This window comes from Dasypus novemcinctus, chromosome 18 (genome assembly GCF_030445035.2).
Source record: "Dasypus novemcinctus isolate mDasNov1 chromosome 18, mDasNov1.1.hap2, whole genome shotgun sequence".
Taxonomy (NCBI): Eukaryota; Metazoa; Chordata; class Mammalia; order Cingulata; family Dasypodidae; genus Dasypus; species Dasypus novemcinctus.
Window position 1 is genome coordinate 86,716,066 of NC_080690.1, and position 17,595 is coordinate 86,733,660.

At 40.6% G+C, this 17,595-nt stretch overlaps 1 long non-coding RNA gene and 1 pseudogene across 1 annotated transcript in view; one reads left to right on the forward strand and one right to left on the reverse strand.

The window, feature by feature from the left end:
* LOC131274232 (uncharacterized) overlaps positions 1-4,699 on the reverse strand; it is a 36,948-nt gene extending 32,249 nt beyond the window's left edge. The window contains exon 1 of the long non-coding RNA XR_009181440.2: positions 4,403-4,699. This is a non-coding gene — a long non-coding RNA (uncharacterized lncRNA). The remainder of the gene's footprint in view (positions 1-4,402) is intronic.
* A 2,206-nt stretch (positions 4,700-6,905) lies between these two features.
* LOC101438239 (MICOS complex subunit Mic19 pseudogene) lies at positions 6,906-8,074 on the forward strand (annotated as a pseudogene).
* The last annotated feature ends 9,521 nt before the right edge of the window (positions 8,075-17,595 follow it).

A 17,595-nucleotide genomic window follows, 5' to 3' on the forward strand; every position in this document is an offset into this window, starting at 1 on the left:
AAGTCTCTCCTGTTCTAAGGCTTCCTTTAATATTTCCTGCAAAGGTGGATTCTTTTTATTTTTTCTTTAACATTTATTTATTTATTTATTCCCCCTCCCCCACCCTGGTGTTTTTGCTGTCTGTGTCCATTCTCTGTGTGATCTTCTATATCTATTTCTCTTTTTGTTTTCTGTACTCATCTTTCTCCTCTAGGATTCACAGGAATTAAATTCTGGGGGACCCTGCCACTCGCACCACCTCAGTTCCTGGTCTCTGCTGCAATTCACCTTGACTCTCCCCTTCATCTCTCTTTTGTTGCATCATCATCTTGCTGCATAATTCACTTACACATGCACTGGTTCACTGCACGGACACTCAGTTTACTGTATGGGAACTTGGCTCACCATGTGGGCACTCGGTTGCCATGCAGGCACTTGGCTCACCATGCAGGCATTCGTGCAGGCACTCAGCTCACTGTGTGGGCACTGGCTCACCACGTGGTCACTCATCAGCACTTGGATCACCATGTGGGCACTCATGTGGGCACTCAGCTCGCCATGTGGGCTCTGCACTCGCCACATGAGCACTCGTGTGGTCTCTTGGCTCACCATGTGAGCACTCCATTTGCCATGTGGGCATTCATGTGAGCACTTGGCTCATCACACAGGCCTTCAGCTCACCACATGGGCACTTGGCTCACCACACAGGCACTCAGCTCACCACATGGGCACTGGCTAGCCATGCAGTCATGCTTTCTCTTCAGGTAGATTTTTTGAAAACTCCTTAGTTTCTGCTTGTTTGTGAATACTTTAAACTCACCTTCATATTTGAAGGACAATTTTGCTGGATAAAGAATTTTTGGCTGGCAGTTTTTCTCTTTCACTATCCTAATTGAACCATACTACTGTCTTCTCACCTCCATGGTTTCTGAAGAGAAATGTGTGCTAAGTCTTACTGGGTGTCCCCTGTATGTAATGATTTGCTTCTCCCCTGCTTCTATGAGAATTTTCTCTTTATCTTTGATACTTGACAATCTAAGTAGTTTGTGTCTTGGAGTAGGTCTATTCATATTTATTCTGATTGGGGTACAGTGTGCTTCTTGGACATGTAAATTCATTTCTTTCATGAGAGTTGGGAAATATTCAGCTATTATTTCTTCAAATACTCTTTTTGCCCCTTTTCTCCTCTCCTTCTGGAATTCCCATGACACATATGTTGTTGCATTTCATGTTGTCACTCAACTTTCTGAGCCGCTGCTCAATTTTTTCCATTCTTTCCTCTCTCTTCTTTACTTTCTCCAATTTCAGCTTTTCTGTCTTATTCTTTTTTCTATCATTTAAAGTCTGTTGTTGTATGTCTCTAATGTGTTTTTTTATTAAATTGTCTTTTTTATGGTACATAGATCACAAAAAAGTACATGAAAAAATATAAGAGGTTCCCACATACTCCACACCCCACACCCCCACTCCTCCCCCATCAACAACCTCTTTAATCATTGTGGCACATTCATTGCATTTGGTGAATACATTTTGGAGCACTGCTGCACTGCATGGATTATAGTTTACATTATAGTTTACACTCTCCCCCAGTCCATTCAGTGGGTTATGCAGGATATATGATGTCCAGCATCTGTCCCAGCAATATCATTTAGGACAATTCCAAGTCATGAAAATGACCCCACATCTCAACTCTTCTTCCCTCTCCCTGCCCTTAGCAACTACCATGGCCAGTTTCTCCACATCAATGCTACAGTTTCTTCCATTACTAGTCACAATAGTTCTATAGTAGAATAACAGTAAGTTCACTCTAATCCATATTTTATTCCTCCATCCCATGGGCCATGGATTGGTGATGTCCACTCCATCTCTATATTGAGAGGGGGCTTAGATCCTACATGGTTGATGGATGCAATTCTCCTGCTTGGAGTTGTAGGCACTCTCACTTCCCAGGTGTGGTGGTTGGCCATCTTCACCTCCCCGTTAGCTGACCTGTGCAAGTCCAACAAACCAGAGAGTAGGCTTGTACCCTACTCTCCTGCTTTAATGTGATTTTGATCTCACCTATTGTGTCTTTCATTCCCATGAGCTGTTACTTTTCTGTTCAGGATTTCAAACTCTTTGAATTCACTCAATGGCTTCTTGGTGTCATTGATCTCTTTAATCATATCGCCTTTCAATTCATTAATTTGAGTTTGGAAATTTGTGTTCATTGCTCTGATTAGTTCTCTCAAATCGTGTGTCTCTTCTTTGGCTTTGATATATTCCTTTTCCTGGATCATGTCTTCTATTTTCTTAGTGTGGCTCATAATTTTTTGCTGATGTCTAGGCATCTGATTAGGATGTAGTTTACTCAGATGCTCAATTCTTTCTCTTTTGTAGGGATTTTGTGGCAGGAGCCTGTGTGTTACCACTGCTCTTTGATTCTTGGTTCAACCTGGACTGTTAGGATTGTCAAGATTGTCCTGCTGGTTCCTCAAAACTGGGCACTGGACCAAGGACTTGATTGTAAACTTGCTTCCTAGGGCCTTGCAGAGGGAGGCTACAGAGGCTGGGAAAGGCCTCCCCTACTTATTTTTAATTTTCTCACATGTACTTCCTTGCTCTGCCAGCAGATGGCACTCTTTGACAATCCTCTCAGTTCAATGCCTGGTTGGAGTGTATGTGTTGCAAAACAGACCAGATCAATGTGATAGAGCTTCCCATCTGGAGGCTAAGAGCCTTGTAATTCAAACTTTTTCTGAGACAGTTCTCCAGCCTTCTCTGGCATCCCCCTCCTTTTTCCTGGCAAGGAAGTATTTCCACTCCCCTCTGAGTCTTCAACCAATGGTCCTGGTTAGTAGAGAAGGAGACTGGGAGGACTCTGAATCTTTAGCCCCTTCTGGCTCCCAAGGAAAAACCATGGCATGGCCCCACCCAGCCTGGAAGGGCTCCTCAGACCCAGCAGATCAAATCTGTGAGTCAAAGCTGAGTCAGCCTTAGGCTGTGTCCCTTTCTCTCCCCTTTCCTGGGGAAGTGCATCCTCAACAATCAGTTCAGGCTAGAAGAGAGGGAGATTGCAAGAGTCAGATTTCTCCAGTCTTGTGTCTGCTCTCAGGGCAAACCAGGGTGTGGTCCCTCCTGGCCTGGAAGGGCTGGTGGGACTCAGCAGACTAAATTTGTGGGTCAGAAGCTAAGTCAGCTTTATACTCTGTCCCTCTCTCTCCTTTCCTGGGATGGTAGATCCCTGGAGTCCCCTTTGTTTCTAAAGTTTCTTTAGTGTGGGGGAGGGTTCCAGCAGCAGCAGCCACTGGGCAGACATAGGCACAGGAAGAAAAGGAGAAACCAAATTAGGGGAAATTTTTCAATCTTCACCAAACACACATTTTGGTAATTTTATCCTGAATATTAGTAATTTTTTTGTTATACTAAAATTTTCTAAAATTTGCTTTTAACCAATGTGATTCACAATGTGGAAGTTTAATTCATTTTTTATACTAATCATAGATACAGAAAACTTGGTAAAGTATAAAATATTCCAAGTATTCATTGCATAATATTTAAATTTTTTTCCTATGTATATGATCATATAATGAGAGAGAAATTCTATTTCTATTAATGGTATTCCAATTATTTTAATTCATTTCCATCTGTCTCATGGCATCAACTAGAATATATGGTAAGATATGAATTTAAGCAGTAAACAGAACATAGTGTTTTTTTCAATAATAATCTACTGGTTAATGGCATATATTTCTACATATTGTGTGTTTTTTAAAAAATGAATGGTTTTATATTTTATAATTTTTTCTGCATTAAGATGATCATATGATTGCCTTATAATCCATTAACATGATAAGGGATATATTTTTAAATAATCCATTTATTGAATTTCTGAGGTGATATCAGAAAACTTCTCAAATTTAATGAAAGACATAAATAAACACAATCAAGAAGCCTAATGAACACCAAACAAGATAAACTCAAAGAGACTCATGCCCAGACACATAGTAAACCAACTGTCCAATGCCAAGACAAGAAAAGAATTCTGAAAGCTGCAGGAAAAGCTCCCTTGAGTTATGTACAAGGGAATTCCAATGAGATTAAATGCCAATTTCTAATCAGATACCATGGAGGCAAGAAGGCAGTGATATAAAATATTTAAAGTGCTGAAAGAAAACAGCAAACCAAGGGAAATTGGATGTGGCTCAAGCAATTGGGCAGTTGCCTCCCACATGGGAGGTCCCAGGTTCATGTCCCAGTGCCTCCTAAAGAAGACAAGCAGATGCTACAATGAGTACACACCACAACGAGCAGACACCAGAGTGAGCAGATGCTGCAACCAGCAGACACCACAACCACCAGATGCCACAGTGAGCAGACACCACAACCAGCAAATGACACAGCCAGCAGGGAGCAGAAGTGACTCAAGTGGTCAGCCACTCACTTCCCACATGGGAGGTCCTGGGTTCAGTTCCTGGTGCCTCCTAAAGAAGATGAGCAGACAATGAGCAGAGAGATGAGGAAGCCATCTGGGGGAAAGGAGGAATAAAAATAAAGAAAAAATGTTTTAATCATCAACCAATAATTTTATATCTAGCAAGAGTTTCTTTCAAAAATGAGGGAGTCCATTTTTTAACAATAGAACTGCCCTACTTGCACATCTGAAGGGTGTTGTTCAGGATTAAAAGAAAGGATGCTAGACAGTGGATCAAAACAGTATAAAGCAATAAAAAGACCTCTGCTAAAGGTGACCATTTGGGTAATTATAAATGCCAGTATTACTGTATTGTATTTTTGTTATGTAACTCCAATTCTTTTTCCAAGTGCTAAATTTCAAATGCATAAAAAGTAATTATATATCTATGGTTTTGAACATACAGTGGACAAAGATATAATTTGTAACAAGTACTGAAAACATAGGGGGATGGAGGGTATAGGAACAGTGTATGTGTATATCAGAGATGAATTGGTATCAAATCAAATATTATTATAGAATTAAGATGTTAAATTTTATCCCTAAGGTAAAAACAAAGAAAATGCATGAAAAATATATTCAGAAAGAAATAAGAAGGAACTCAGAATGTTACAATACAAAAATAAATAAACATGAAGTAGGAATTAACTTAAGAATTAAGGATCAAAAAAGATATGACTTAAAAAGACTAAATAGCAAAATAGCATAAGAAAGTTCTGCATTATCAGTAGTGACATGGAGTGGATTAAACTCTCTAGTCAAAAGGTAAATGTTGGCAGAATGGATAAAAGAAGCATGACCCACCTACAAGAGACTCATCTTAAATTCAAAGACATAAGTAGGTTAAAAGTAGTAACAAAAATAGAGCTGGGGTAGCTATACTAATATCAAATAAAATAGGCTTTAAGTAAAAAACTGTTATGTGAGACAAAGAAAATTATTATATACTGATGAAGTGTCAATTTAAGAAGACATTACAATTTTAAATATATATATATATATACCTAATAGCAGAGCTCCAAAATATATGAAGCAAATAGTAACAGATTTGAAGGGAGAAGTGGATGGCTTTACCATTAATAGTAAGATATTTCAATACATCATTTTCAATAATGGATAGAACCTCTAGATAGAAGATCAATAAGGAAACAGAATACTTGAATAATACTCTTAAACCAGCCAGACCTATCACACAGAGGAAGAAAAGGAAATATGTGGAAATTCAAGTGTACTCATAAACAACCAGGGGGTCAAAGAAGAAATCAAGGGAAATTAGGAAATACACTGAGGCAAGTGCAAATTAAAACATAACATATCAAAACTTATGGGATCAGCAAAGGCAGTTCTGGGAGGGAAATGTATAGCTCTAAATGCTTACATTAAAAAAGAAAGAGCTGGGAGCAGATATGGCTCAAGCACTTGAGTGTCTGCCTCCCAAATGGGAGGTCCCAGCTTCAGTTCCCAGTATCTCCTAAAGAAAAAAGTCAGGCAATGAGTAAAAACAATGAGCAGACAATGAGGGAAATCAACTCAGGGGAGTTGCTCTCACAAAAACAATGGAGAAAGCCAAAAGCTGTCAAGGGACCTGCTTTGGGGGTCACCATTACAGGACAGTGCTACACAACTCCAAGAAGATGAGGGACAGAGAGACAAAGAACCTGAAACAATGACCATAAGTTACCAAACCCCCCTCCCCCACCCCCAAGATATTAAACTGGAGTAAAATCTCTGGCTCACTGCAGTTGACTGAGAGGGGAACAAACATCTTTCTCCATGTCAGCTGTTTCAAGGGAAAAGAGAAGAGGAGTCCAGCCACTTTTCTTCAGTGAATTCTGCTAGCAGAGCCTACTTTGAATCTCCACTCTGGAGATTCAACACAGGAACACAGGACAGCAAGGTGGAGACTGAAACACTTTTGTGGAAAGGTGTGCCAACAAGCACCTTCTGCTGGCCAGACAAAACTGTTACATGGACAAAAACTGTTTTCTGTTCTCTCTGCATCCTAAGCCCTAGGAAAATATCTGTGCCCCTTTAGTGAGTCCTTGGCCCAATTTTGATAATTTAAGCTGGGTAATTTTAAAAATTTAGAATAAGTTGAACCAAACATCAATGTAAAGCTGTGGGAAAAAATGGGCAAGAGAGAGAAACTGGCAATTAGAGTAAATTCACCAACATATTCAGATGCCTAGACATCAACAAAAAATTACAAGCCATATCATATTTGTAGGAGGAGGAGATAGCCCAGTCAAAGGAACAAACCAAATATCCTGAAGAGATACAAGATTTAAGACAATCAGTGATATTCACACACCTCTACTAAATCAACTCAAATAAATTAAAGAAAATATGACTAAAGAAATAAAGGATATTAAGAAGACACTGGGTTAAAACTATCATTATTATTTCATTTTCTTTATTGTAGTTGGTTATTTTGTTGGCTTCATTTTTGAAGAAGTTTTGGATCACAGAAGGGTTACAACTATGATAGGGGAGGATCATTGGTGTGGGATGTCAGTGATGGGGGATACATGGGAGGAGATTCACTTGGGGCATACATATAAGGCATAAAAATGTGTTCAAGTGTTCATGGGGTGTGCAAGGAAAGGTTTCGGACCCCTTAATGCGTGTGCGCGCGCGTGGGGCGTGAAGTGCTCGTGGGTCCGCTTCAGATCGCGAGAGCAGAAGCGGGAGCCATGGGCGGTGCAGGCAGCACCCGCCGGGTCACCTTCGAGGCAGACGAGAATGAGAACATCACCGTAGTGAAGGGCATCCGGCTTTCAGAAAATGTGATTGATGGAATGAAGGAGTCCTCTCCATCTGGTTCGAAGCCTCAGCGATATTCTAGTGGTTATGGAGCCTCAGTTCCTGAAGAAGAATTGAAAAGAAGAGTAGCTGAGGAGCTAGCATTGGAACAAGCCAAGAAAGAATCTGAAAATAAAAAACGACTGAAGCAAAGCAAAGAACTGGACCAAGAAAGGGCTGCTGCCAGTGAGCAGTTAACCAGAGCTATTCTACGAGAGAGAATATCAAGTGAGGAGGAACGCTCTAAGGCAAAGCATCTGGCCAAGCAGCTGGAAGAGAGAGACTGAGTGATAAAGAAGCAGGATGCGTTCTACAAAGAGCAGCTGGCTAGACTGGAGGAGAGGAGTTCAGAATTCTACAAAGTCACCACCGAGCAATATCAGAAAGCTGCTGAAGAAGTGGAAGCAAAGTTCAAGCGGTATGAGTTTCACCCAGTCTGTGCCGATCTGCAGGCCAAAATTCTCCAGTGTTACCAACAGAACACCCAGCAGACCCTCAGCTGCTCTGCTCTGGCCAGCCAGTACATGCACTGTGTCAATCATGCTAAACAGAGCATGCTTGAGAAGGGAGGATAAAATCAGCTTTTAAGACATGCAAAACTCCATCAACATTAGTTCCAGAGGTGAAACATTTTCCCCCCTTAGTAAGAAAATAACCTATTTAAAGAGAAGAACATTAAAGAGAAGCACCAAAGAGCAGATTCAACAGAAGCCTATCACAGTTTGATCAGCAACAATTTAAAAAGCCAAGGCCTAGAGTAGGGATCAGTCATCGAAGGACACTCTTCAGTATTACTAAAACCCATTTATGATGATTAAAAGAGAAGTTCAGACCTCTCCACATTTTGTACTTTGTATTCAACTTCTGCTGACCATACATCTTTCCTTTCTAACCAAGTACCATCCTTTGGTGACCCTCCACTCTATCAAGGTGGGAGAGGCCTAAGTTAATCAGAGGGGGGGCGGGCAAAAAAAGTCGAGCTCAGGGCACCAATGCTGGGTGGAATCATGTAGGCTATGGCATGTGGGTTTTCTCTCTTTTTCTGTTCTCCTTTAATTATATAAGAGCTGTTCTAACTTATGGTGATCATGCAAGCAAGAAGACAAAAAGGAGAGAAAATGTACCTCTTTTACTGGAATAATGTTTATGATTAGAAGTGAAATAAAGCATTTTTTATCAACAATAAAGGCAACCTTGGCTTATACAGAAAAAAAAGAAAAAAAAAAGTGTTCATGGGGCATTGTCACAGTGGGTGATTCACACAATAACTGAAAGAATATTGAATTCCCACCATGGGGAGCTCTGCCACATTCTCTAATGGAACAGCAAGAATCCCCTGAGTACAGGGGTAATGACAAGTGAAGGAGGATGGTCCATTCCTGGGCCCTTGATATTGATGACTGTGCTTATGAACCTTTACTTTTGAAATTGAAATTTACCCTAGTATTATAGGGTGCCTGAGTTACCTCCTGAGAACCTCCTTGTTGCTCAAATGTGGCCTCTTTCTAAGACAAACTCAGCATATAAATGCATTGCCTTCCCCCCAGCATGGGACATGACTCCTGGGGATGAACCTCCCTGGCATCAAGGGATTACTACTTAGGACAAACTAGCAATGCAATTGAAGAAATACCTTGACCAAAAGGGGTAAAAGGTAAAGACAAATGAGTTTAAATGGCCAAGAGACTTCAAAGTGAGTCAGGAGGTCATTCCAGAAGTTACGCTTATGCATGTCTCAGCAGGATCTCATTGACTGCCAAAGTAAATACTATCTCAAATAGCAGGGCACCTGAGGGCTCTGGAGCCATCCAGACACTATAGTCAGGGCAAACAGCTCAGAGTTTGATACCTTCACAGTGGGCCCTACTTTGGAACTCATGCCCCCTAGTGTGACAGAATAGGATTCAGTTGTGGTTTCCCTACACATGGCTCTTCTGACCCTTCTATTTGAACCTATAATTAGTACTAGAGTTGATAGGTGTACACCCAAGAGACTTAAATCTTTGGGCTGCCCATGTACCAGCTGGACCCTGAGTTTCAACAGAGTTGCAATACCTACTCTCCAGTTCATTGGATTCATTCAGGACAACTAACAAGGAGATTATGATGGACAACAAACATCCCAAGGAACCAAGAGAGTCTACAGCTGCAAGCAAGAGAGCCCCATCCATCTTCCCTATGGGATTGAAGTCCCTCAATTAGAGGGGGGCTGGACATCACCATCCCAGAATCCTCAGGATTGCAGAATGAACTATGGACCAAAGAAGACTTACTGGTATTCTATTATAGACTTATTATGATTCTAGCAATGTAATAACTTATATCATTGATTTGGAGGCAGTGGCCACTGGAGATTTTGAGGGCAGGGAGAGGGAAAAACAGGTGTAAAATGGGGGCATTTTGGGGACTTGGGAATTGTCCTGAATAACAATGCAATGATAGATACAGGCCATTATATATCTTGCCATCTCTTACAAAAGTGTGTGGGAGAGAGTGTAAACTACAATGTAAATTATAATCTCTGCTTAGTGGCAATGCTTCAAAATTTGAAGGATGTTGTTATTGTGGGAAAATGTGGGAAGATGTAGGGAGTGGGGCATATGGAAATCCCCTTCATTTTCTATGTAACATTCATGTAATCTAAGGATTTTTTTAAAATAAAAAATGTACAAAAAAAAAAAAAGACACCAGGTGAGCATAAATAATCTGAAATCCTACAAAGAAAAGTAACAGACCTTATGGGAATGAAAGACAGGATGGATGAGATTAAAATTAGCACATAAGAACAGATTTGAATTGCTCGAAGACAATTAATGATTTCAAAGCAAAACATCTGAACTGGGCGGCAGACTTGGCCCAGTGGTTAAGGCGTCCGTCTACCACATGGGAGGTCCGTAGTTCAAACCCCGGGCCTCCCTGACCCGTGTGGAGCTGGCCCATACGCAGTGCTGATGCGCGCAAGGAGTGCCCTGCCATGCAGGAGTGTCCCCTGCGTAGGGGAGCCCCATGCACAAGGAGTGTGACCTGTAAGGAGAGCCACCCAACGCAAAAGAAAGTTCAGCCTTGCCAAGAATGGCGCCGCCCACACAGAGAGCTGACACAACAAGATGATGCAACAAAAAGAAACACAGATTCCCATGCCACTGACAACAACAGAAGTGGACAAAGACAACAACACAGCAAATAGACAGAGAACAGACAACCAGAGTGGGGGGAAAGGGGAGAGAAATAAATAAATAAATCTTTGGAAAAAGAAAACATCTGAACTGGAAAAGGAGAACAGAAAAAGAAGGGAATGGAAAAAATGGAACAGAGTCTCATGGAATTGAAAGGCAATATGAAATACACAAACATTTGCATTATTGGTATCCCAGAAGGAGAAGGGTATGGAAAGGGGGCAGAAAGAATATTTGAGGAAATAATGGCTGAAAATGTCCCAACTCTTATGAAAGAAATGAGTATCAATATCCAAGAAGGACAATGCACCCAAACAGAATAAATCCAAATAAACCTACCCTGAGACACCTACTATTTAGAATGACAAATATTAGAGATAAAGAGAGGATTCTGAAAGCAAGAGAAAAGCAAAGCATTACATATAAGGGAAACTCAACAAGATTAAGTGCTGACCTCTCTCATCAGAAACCATGTAGGCAAAAAGAAAGTGGAATAATGTATTTAAGGTACTAAAAGAGAAAAACTGCAAACCAACAATTCTGGATCCAGCAAAACTTTCCTTCAAAAATAAGGGTGAGGGAAGCAGCTGTGGCTCACTTAGTCAAGCTCCTGTCTACCATATGGGAAGCCCTGGGTTCATGTTCCAGGGCCTCCTTGTGGAGGCAAGCTGGCCTGTGCGCCATGGAGAGTTGACGGCCTGTGCACCCTGGGGAGCTGTTGCAGTGAGATGATGCAGCAAAAGGGAGACAAGCAGATACAAAAAAAAATGGGCAGTAAATGGACACAGAGAAGAGACAGCAAAGAATGGAATAAGCCACAAGGAGGGGGAGTGAATAAATAAACAAACAAACAGATCTTTTTTTAAAAATGAGGGTGAGTTCAAACTCTTCACAGACAAACAAAAACTGATAGAATATGTTACTAAAAGACCAGAATTACTAGAGATAGTAAAGGGAGGGCTGCAGCCTGAAAGGAAAAAACAAGGGCAAGAGACTTGGAGAAGAGTGTAGAAATGAAGATTATTAGGAAGGGTAAACTAAAGGGTAAGAAAACAGAAAATAGAATGATATGGCAGAGAGCCAAAGGACAAAATGGATGAAGTAATGCCTTTACAGTAATGATATGAACATTAATGGCTTAAATTCCCCAATCAAAAGACATAGACTGATAGAATGGATTAAAAAATATGAGTAATCTACATGTTGTCTACAAGAGACCCACCTCAGACTTAAAGACACAACCAGGTTAAAAGTGAAAGGCTGGGAAAATAGTAACCAAAAGAGAGCTGGAGTAGCAATACTAACATTGAACAAAATAGATTTCAAATGCAAAAATGTTATAAGGGATGAAAGAAGTCATTATATATTAATAAAAGAAGAAATAACTATACAAAGAAATAACTATGCTAAATATTTACGCACCTAACCTGAGTGTTCCAAGATACATGAGGCACACACTGGCAAAACTAAAGGGAAAAACAGATGTCTCTACAATAATAGTTGGAGACTTCGATATACCACTCTCAGGATTGGATAGAACATCTGAACAGATGATAAAAAAGAAACAGAGGGAAGCAGATTTGGTTCAATTGATAGACATCCGTCTACCATATAGGAGGTCCAGTGTTCAAACCCAAGGCCTCCTGACCTGTGTGGTGAGCTAGCCCACGCGCAGTGCTGATGTGCACAAGGAGTGCTGTGCCATACAGGAGTCTCCCCTGCATAGGGGAGCCCTACGCACAAGGAGTGCACCCTGCAAGGAGAGCTGTCCCATGTGAAAAAAAGCATAGCCTGCTCAGGAGTCATGCCACACACATGGAGAGCTGACGTAGCAAGATGACACAACAAAAAGAGACACAGATTCCTGGTGTTGCTGAGAAAGAATGAAAGTGGAACACATAGCAAATGGACAGAGAGAGCAGACAATGGGGGGTGGGGAAAGCGAGAGAAATAAAAATCTTTAAAAAAAGAGAAAGAACTTGAATAATATGATGTGACCTAGACCTAACAGACATCTATAGAGCATTGCACCCCAAGGCAGCAGGATATACATTCTTTTCAAGTGCTCATGGATCCTTCTCCAAGAGGAGAAGTCTTGTTGGAACACAAGACAAATCTTAATAAATTTTAAAAGATGTATATAATTAAAGAAGAACTACATTGAAGATCTAACGGGATACCTGGAAGAACTAGAAAAAGAATATCAAACTAATCCCAAACCAAGTTCCTCAGAAAATTAAGTATAGTTTACCTTATGACCTGGCAATACCACTTCTAGGAATATACCCAAAAGAAGTAAAAGCAAGGACTTGAACAGACATTTATTTGCACCATGATATTCAAAGTGTCATTATTCACAGTTGCCAAAACATGAAAGCAACCCAAGTGTCCATCAACCAATGAATGGATAAAGAAAATTTGGGGGAAGCAGACTTGGCCCAGTGGTTAGGGCATCCATCTACCACATGGGAGGTCCGCGGTTCAAACCCCAGGCCTCCTTGACCTGTGTGGAGCTGGCCCATGCACAGTGCTGATGCATGCAAGGAGTGCCGTGCCACACAGGGGTGTCCCTGCCTGGGGCAGCCCCACATGCAAGGAGTGCACCCCGTAAGGCGAGCCACCCAGCGCGAAAGAAAGTGCAGCCTGCCCAGGAATGGCGCAGCATACATGGAGAGCTGACACAAGATGACACAACAAAAAGAAACACAGATTCCCGTGCCGCTGACAACAGAAGTGGACAAAGAACACACAGCAAATAGACACAGAGAACAGACAACGGGGGCGGGAGGGGAGGGGAGGGGAGGGGAGAGAAATAAATAAATAAATCCTTAAAAAAAAAGAAAGAAAATTTGGTGTATACATACAATGGAATATTATTCAGTTGTAAAAAATGAAATTCTGTGAAGACATGTGAAGACATGGATGAACCTTGGAGACATATTGAGTAAACTAAGGCAGACAAATGGATAGTATACCATCTGATGCTTATTTAACAATTAGAATAAGCAAATACGTAGACTCAGAAACTAGAATACAGGTTACCAGGGGCTGGGGAGCAAGGAGGGAATGGGGAGTTGATGCTTAGATTGTACAGAGTTTCTACTCAGATTGATGGATACATCTTGGCAATGTATGGGTGGTGATAGTAGCACAACCTTGTGACCATAACAGCACTGAAGTATAAAGGGGAAATTTTAGGTATAAAATTTTTATTCTACTAACATATATACAAATGTTAGGACTATACTTGTTAACCCTAATGTAAGTCATGGATTATAGTTAATACTACAAGTATAAAAATGTTCTTTCATCAATTGTAAGAAATGTTCCACATTTCTTATACAAGGTATTAATAAAAGGGTGGTGTATGGAACTCTATTTTATGCATGATTTTTCTGTAAACCTGCAACTTCTCTTATAAAAACAAAACCACAATGAGATACTGCTAATTAAAATATTAAGATAAAGTTTGCAGCTGCCCCTGCACCCATCCACCAGATGTATGGGTGATATACTGCAGCAGTTGGCAGGGTGAGGAATGGCCATATTTGCCCATGCCATGCCATCAACAACAAAAAGTGCTCAGGAGCCTGGTGTGCACATGGATGGTCATGGGGGGGTGGGCACTGGCCCCACAAGCCCAATTCTGAGTCCCCCACATCCTGCAGCCTGCAAGGATATCTAACAAGCCAAACTTGAACATGCACATGCCCACCACCTCCCTCAGTGCAGCTGGAAGTATCCACTCTTCTACCAGCCTGGCAACATCCTCACAGTACTGCCAGCTGCTGAGTGACAATGGGCCGACATCCCTTTGATATACTCAGGGAACTGGGAACAGCCAAGTACCCCAAAGCAAATATGCTGAGCTGCTGACCATTATCAAAGAGTAGGGAAAGAGATCAGATCCACCTATGCAGAGTGCAATGGAGATTAAAAGGGGGCATCATTCACACAAGAGGACTGGTTCACGAGTGCTAGGTGGAAAGAGAATGGAATGCCACATCCTAGCCGCCTTGTTAGCTTTGAAGGCTTTCCATCTTTTTACAAGATGAGAAGTTGCAGTTCATCTCCCCTGTTTAGATAAACTTGTTTTCAAAAGGTTAACAGTTTGTTTTTACTTCTCCCCATTTCCCTCTCATGGTTCACTAGGCTATGAACCTGTCTACTTTAAGACTGAAAAAGATTTTGCAGTTGATTAGGATTTGTGTTTTGTGTATTTAGGAAGCATCTGGGTATTTCTTTTCCTTAAACATTGATTTAAAAATAATACATGGAAAAGTTACCTATCTTACATCAAACTTGGATTTTCCCTCCAAGATACCAGTAACTCAATTTTTTTTTTTAAGATTTATTTTATTTATTTAATTCCCTCCCCCCTCCCCCGGTTGTCTGTTCTCTGTGTCTATTTGCTGCGTCTTGTTTCTTTGTCCACTTCCGTTGTCGTCAGCGGCATGGGAAGTGTGGGCGGCGCCGTTCCCGGGCAGGCTGCACTTTCTTTCGCGCTGGGCAGCTCTCCTTACGGGGTGCACTCCTCGCGCGTGGGGCTCCCCTACGCGGGGGACACCCCTGCATGGCAGGGCACTCCTTGCGCGCATCAGCACTGCGCATGGGCCAGCTCCACATGGGTCAAGGAGGCCTAGGGTTTGAACCGCGGACCTCTCATGTGGTAGATGGACGCCCTAACCACTGGGCCAAGTCCGTTGCCCCAGTAACTCATTTTAATCTTTTCTTTTGAATACATTTATGTTACCTAAATTGTTCTTTGTTTTTTTCATAAACTAATACAACTCTAAGGATTGTTTTAGCAATACTGACAGCACACTTACTTAGTAGCCAGTCCCAGTTTGGCATACAGTATAGATTCTGCTTCATATACATTTTTTGCTTAAGCATTTGCTTTGAAGTCAAATAAAAAGTGCACAAGTTATAAATACAGAAGAGCAATCTATCATACCTAATGAGGGCCCCCCAAAATTTTCATACTGAGACTGTGGGTAGATTTCAGTTTTGTGTTTCCTATAAGTCGACCAAAATGTCTGGAAGAAAAAATGACAAAAACTTTGCATAAATAGATTGAAGGAAAAAAATCACATGATCGTATCTATAGATGCAGAAAAAGCATTTGACAAAATACAGCATCCCTTCTTGATAAAAACACTGCAAAAGATTGGAATAGAAGGAAACTTTCTAAACAAGATAAAGGGTATATATGAAAAACCCACAGCTAACATCATTTACAATGGTGAAATCCTAAAATCTTTCCCTCTAAGATCAGGAACAATACAAGGATGCCCATGATCACCCCTTCTATTTAACACTGTGTTAGAAGTACTTGCTCAAGCACTGAGGCAAGAACCAGACATAAAAGGTATTCAAATTGGAAAGAAGTCCAAATTTCACTATTTGCAGATGACATGATCCTATACATAGAAAACCCTGAGAAGTTTACAACAAAGCTTCTAGAATTTATAAATGAGTTCAGTAAAGTCACAGGTTATAAGATCAATACACAAAAATCAATAGCATTTCTGCACACCAATAATGAGAAATCTGAGGAGGAAATCAAGAAACAAATACCATTTACAATAGTAAATTAAAAATCAAATACCTAGGAATAAATTTAACTAAAGATGTAAAAGACTTATACACAGAAAACTACACAGCACTTTTCAAGGAAATCAAAGACCTAAACAAATGGAAGAATATTCCCTGCTCATGGATAGGAAGATTGAATATTACTAAGATGTCTATCTTATGTAAACTGATCTACAGATTTAAAACAATTCCAATAAAAAGGAACACAGCATACTTTAATGAACTAGAAAAACTATGAAATTTAGTCAAAGACATATTGAAAAAGAAAAGTGAAATTGGAGGAATCACACTACCTGACTTCAAAACATACTACAAATCTACAGTAGAGAAAACAGCATGGTATTGGCACAAGGAGAGACACACTGACCAATGGAACCAAATTGAGAGTTCTGATATAGATCCTCATATATACAGTCATGATATTTGACAAGGTCACCAAACCCATTCAACTGGGAGAGAATGGCCTCTTCAACAAATGGTGCCTGGAGAACTGGATATCCATAAGAAAATGAAGGAAAGAGGATTACCAACTCAGACCTTATACAAAAATCAACTCAAGATGGATCAAAGACCTAAATATAAGAGCCAAGGCCATAAAGACCTTGGAAAGCAATGTAGGGAAGCATCTATAGGAACTGGTAATAGGAAATGGCTTCATGAAATTCACATCAAAAGCACAAGCAGCAAAAGAACAAATAGATAAATGGGAATTCCTCAAAATTAAAGTCTTTCGCACCTCAAAGGAGTTTATCAAGAAAGTGAAAAGACAACATATCCAACGGGAGAAAATATTTGTTAACAATATATCTGATAGGAGACTAATATCCTGCAAATATGAAGAACTCCTATATCTCGAAAACAAAAAGACAAACAACCCATTTTAAAAATGGGCAAGAAATTAAAACATGTTTCTCCACAGAAGAAATACAAATGGCTAAAAAGCACATGAAAAAATGCTCAAAATCACTAGGTGTTAGAGAAATGCAAATCAAAACTATGAGATACCATTTTACTCCCATGAGACTGGCGGCTATCAAAAAAACAGAAGACTACAAGTACTGGAAAGGATGTGCAGGAACGGGAACATTCATCCACTGCTGGTGGGAATGCAGAAGGATCCAGCCATTCTGGAGGACAGTTTGCAGGTTTCTCAAAAAACTAGCTATAGATTTGCCACATGACCCAGCAATTCCACTGTTGGGTATATACCCAGTATAACTGAAATCAAGGACACAGATATATGCTGACCAAGGTTCATAGCAGCACTATTCACTATTGCTAAAAGTTGGAATCAACCCAAATGCCCATCAACAGATGAATGGATAAATAAAATGTGGTATATACATACAATGGAATACTACTCAGCTATAAGGGGGAATACAGTACAAACACATGGGTGAACATTAATGAATCTTGAGAACCTTATGTTGAGTGAAGCAAGCCAGGCATCGAAGGACAAATACTATATGACCTCACTGATATGAAATAAGTAAACCAAGCTGTCTCAGAGAGCTAGAGACTGGATGATAGGCTTAAAGGAGATTGGGGGGAGAGGAAGGTTTGAGCTGACACCTACATGGTGAAATC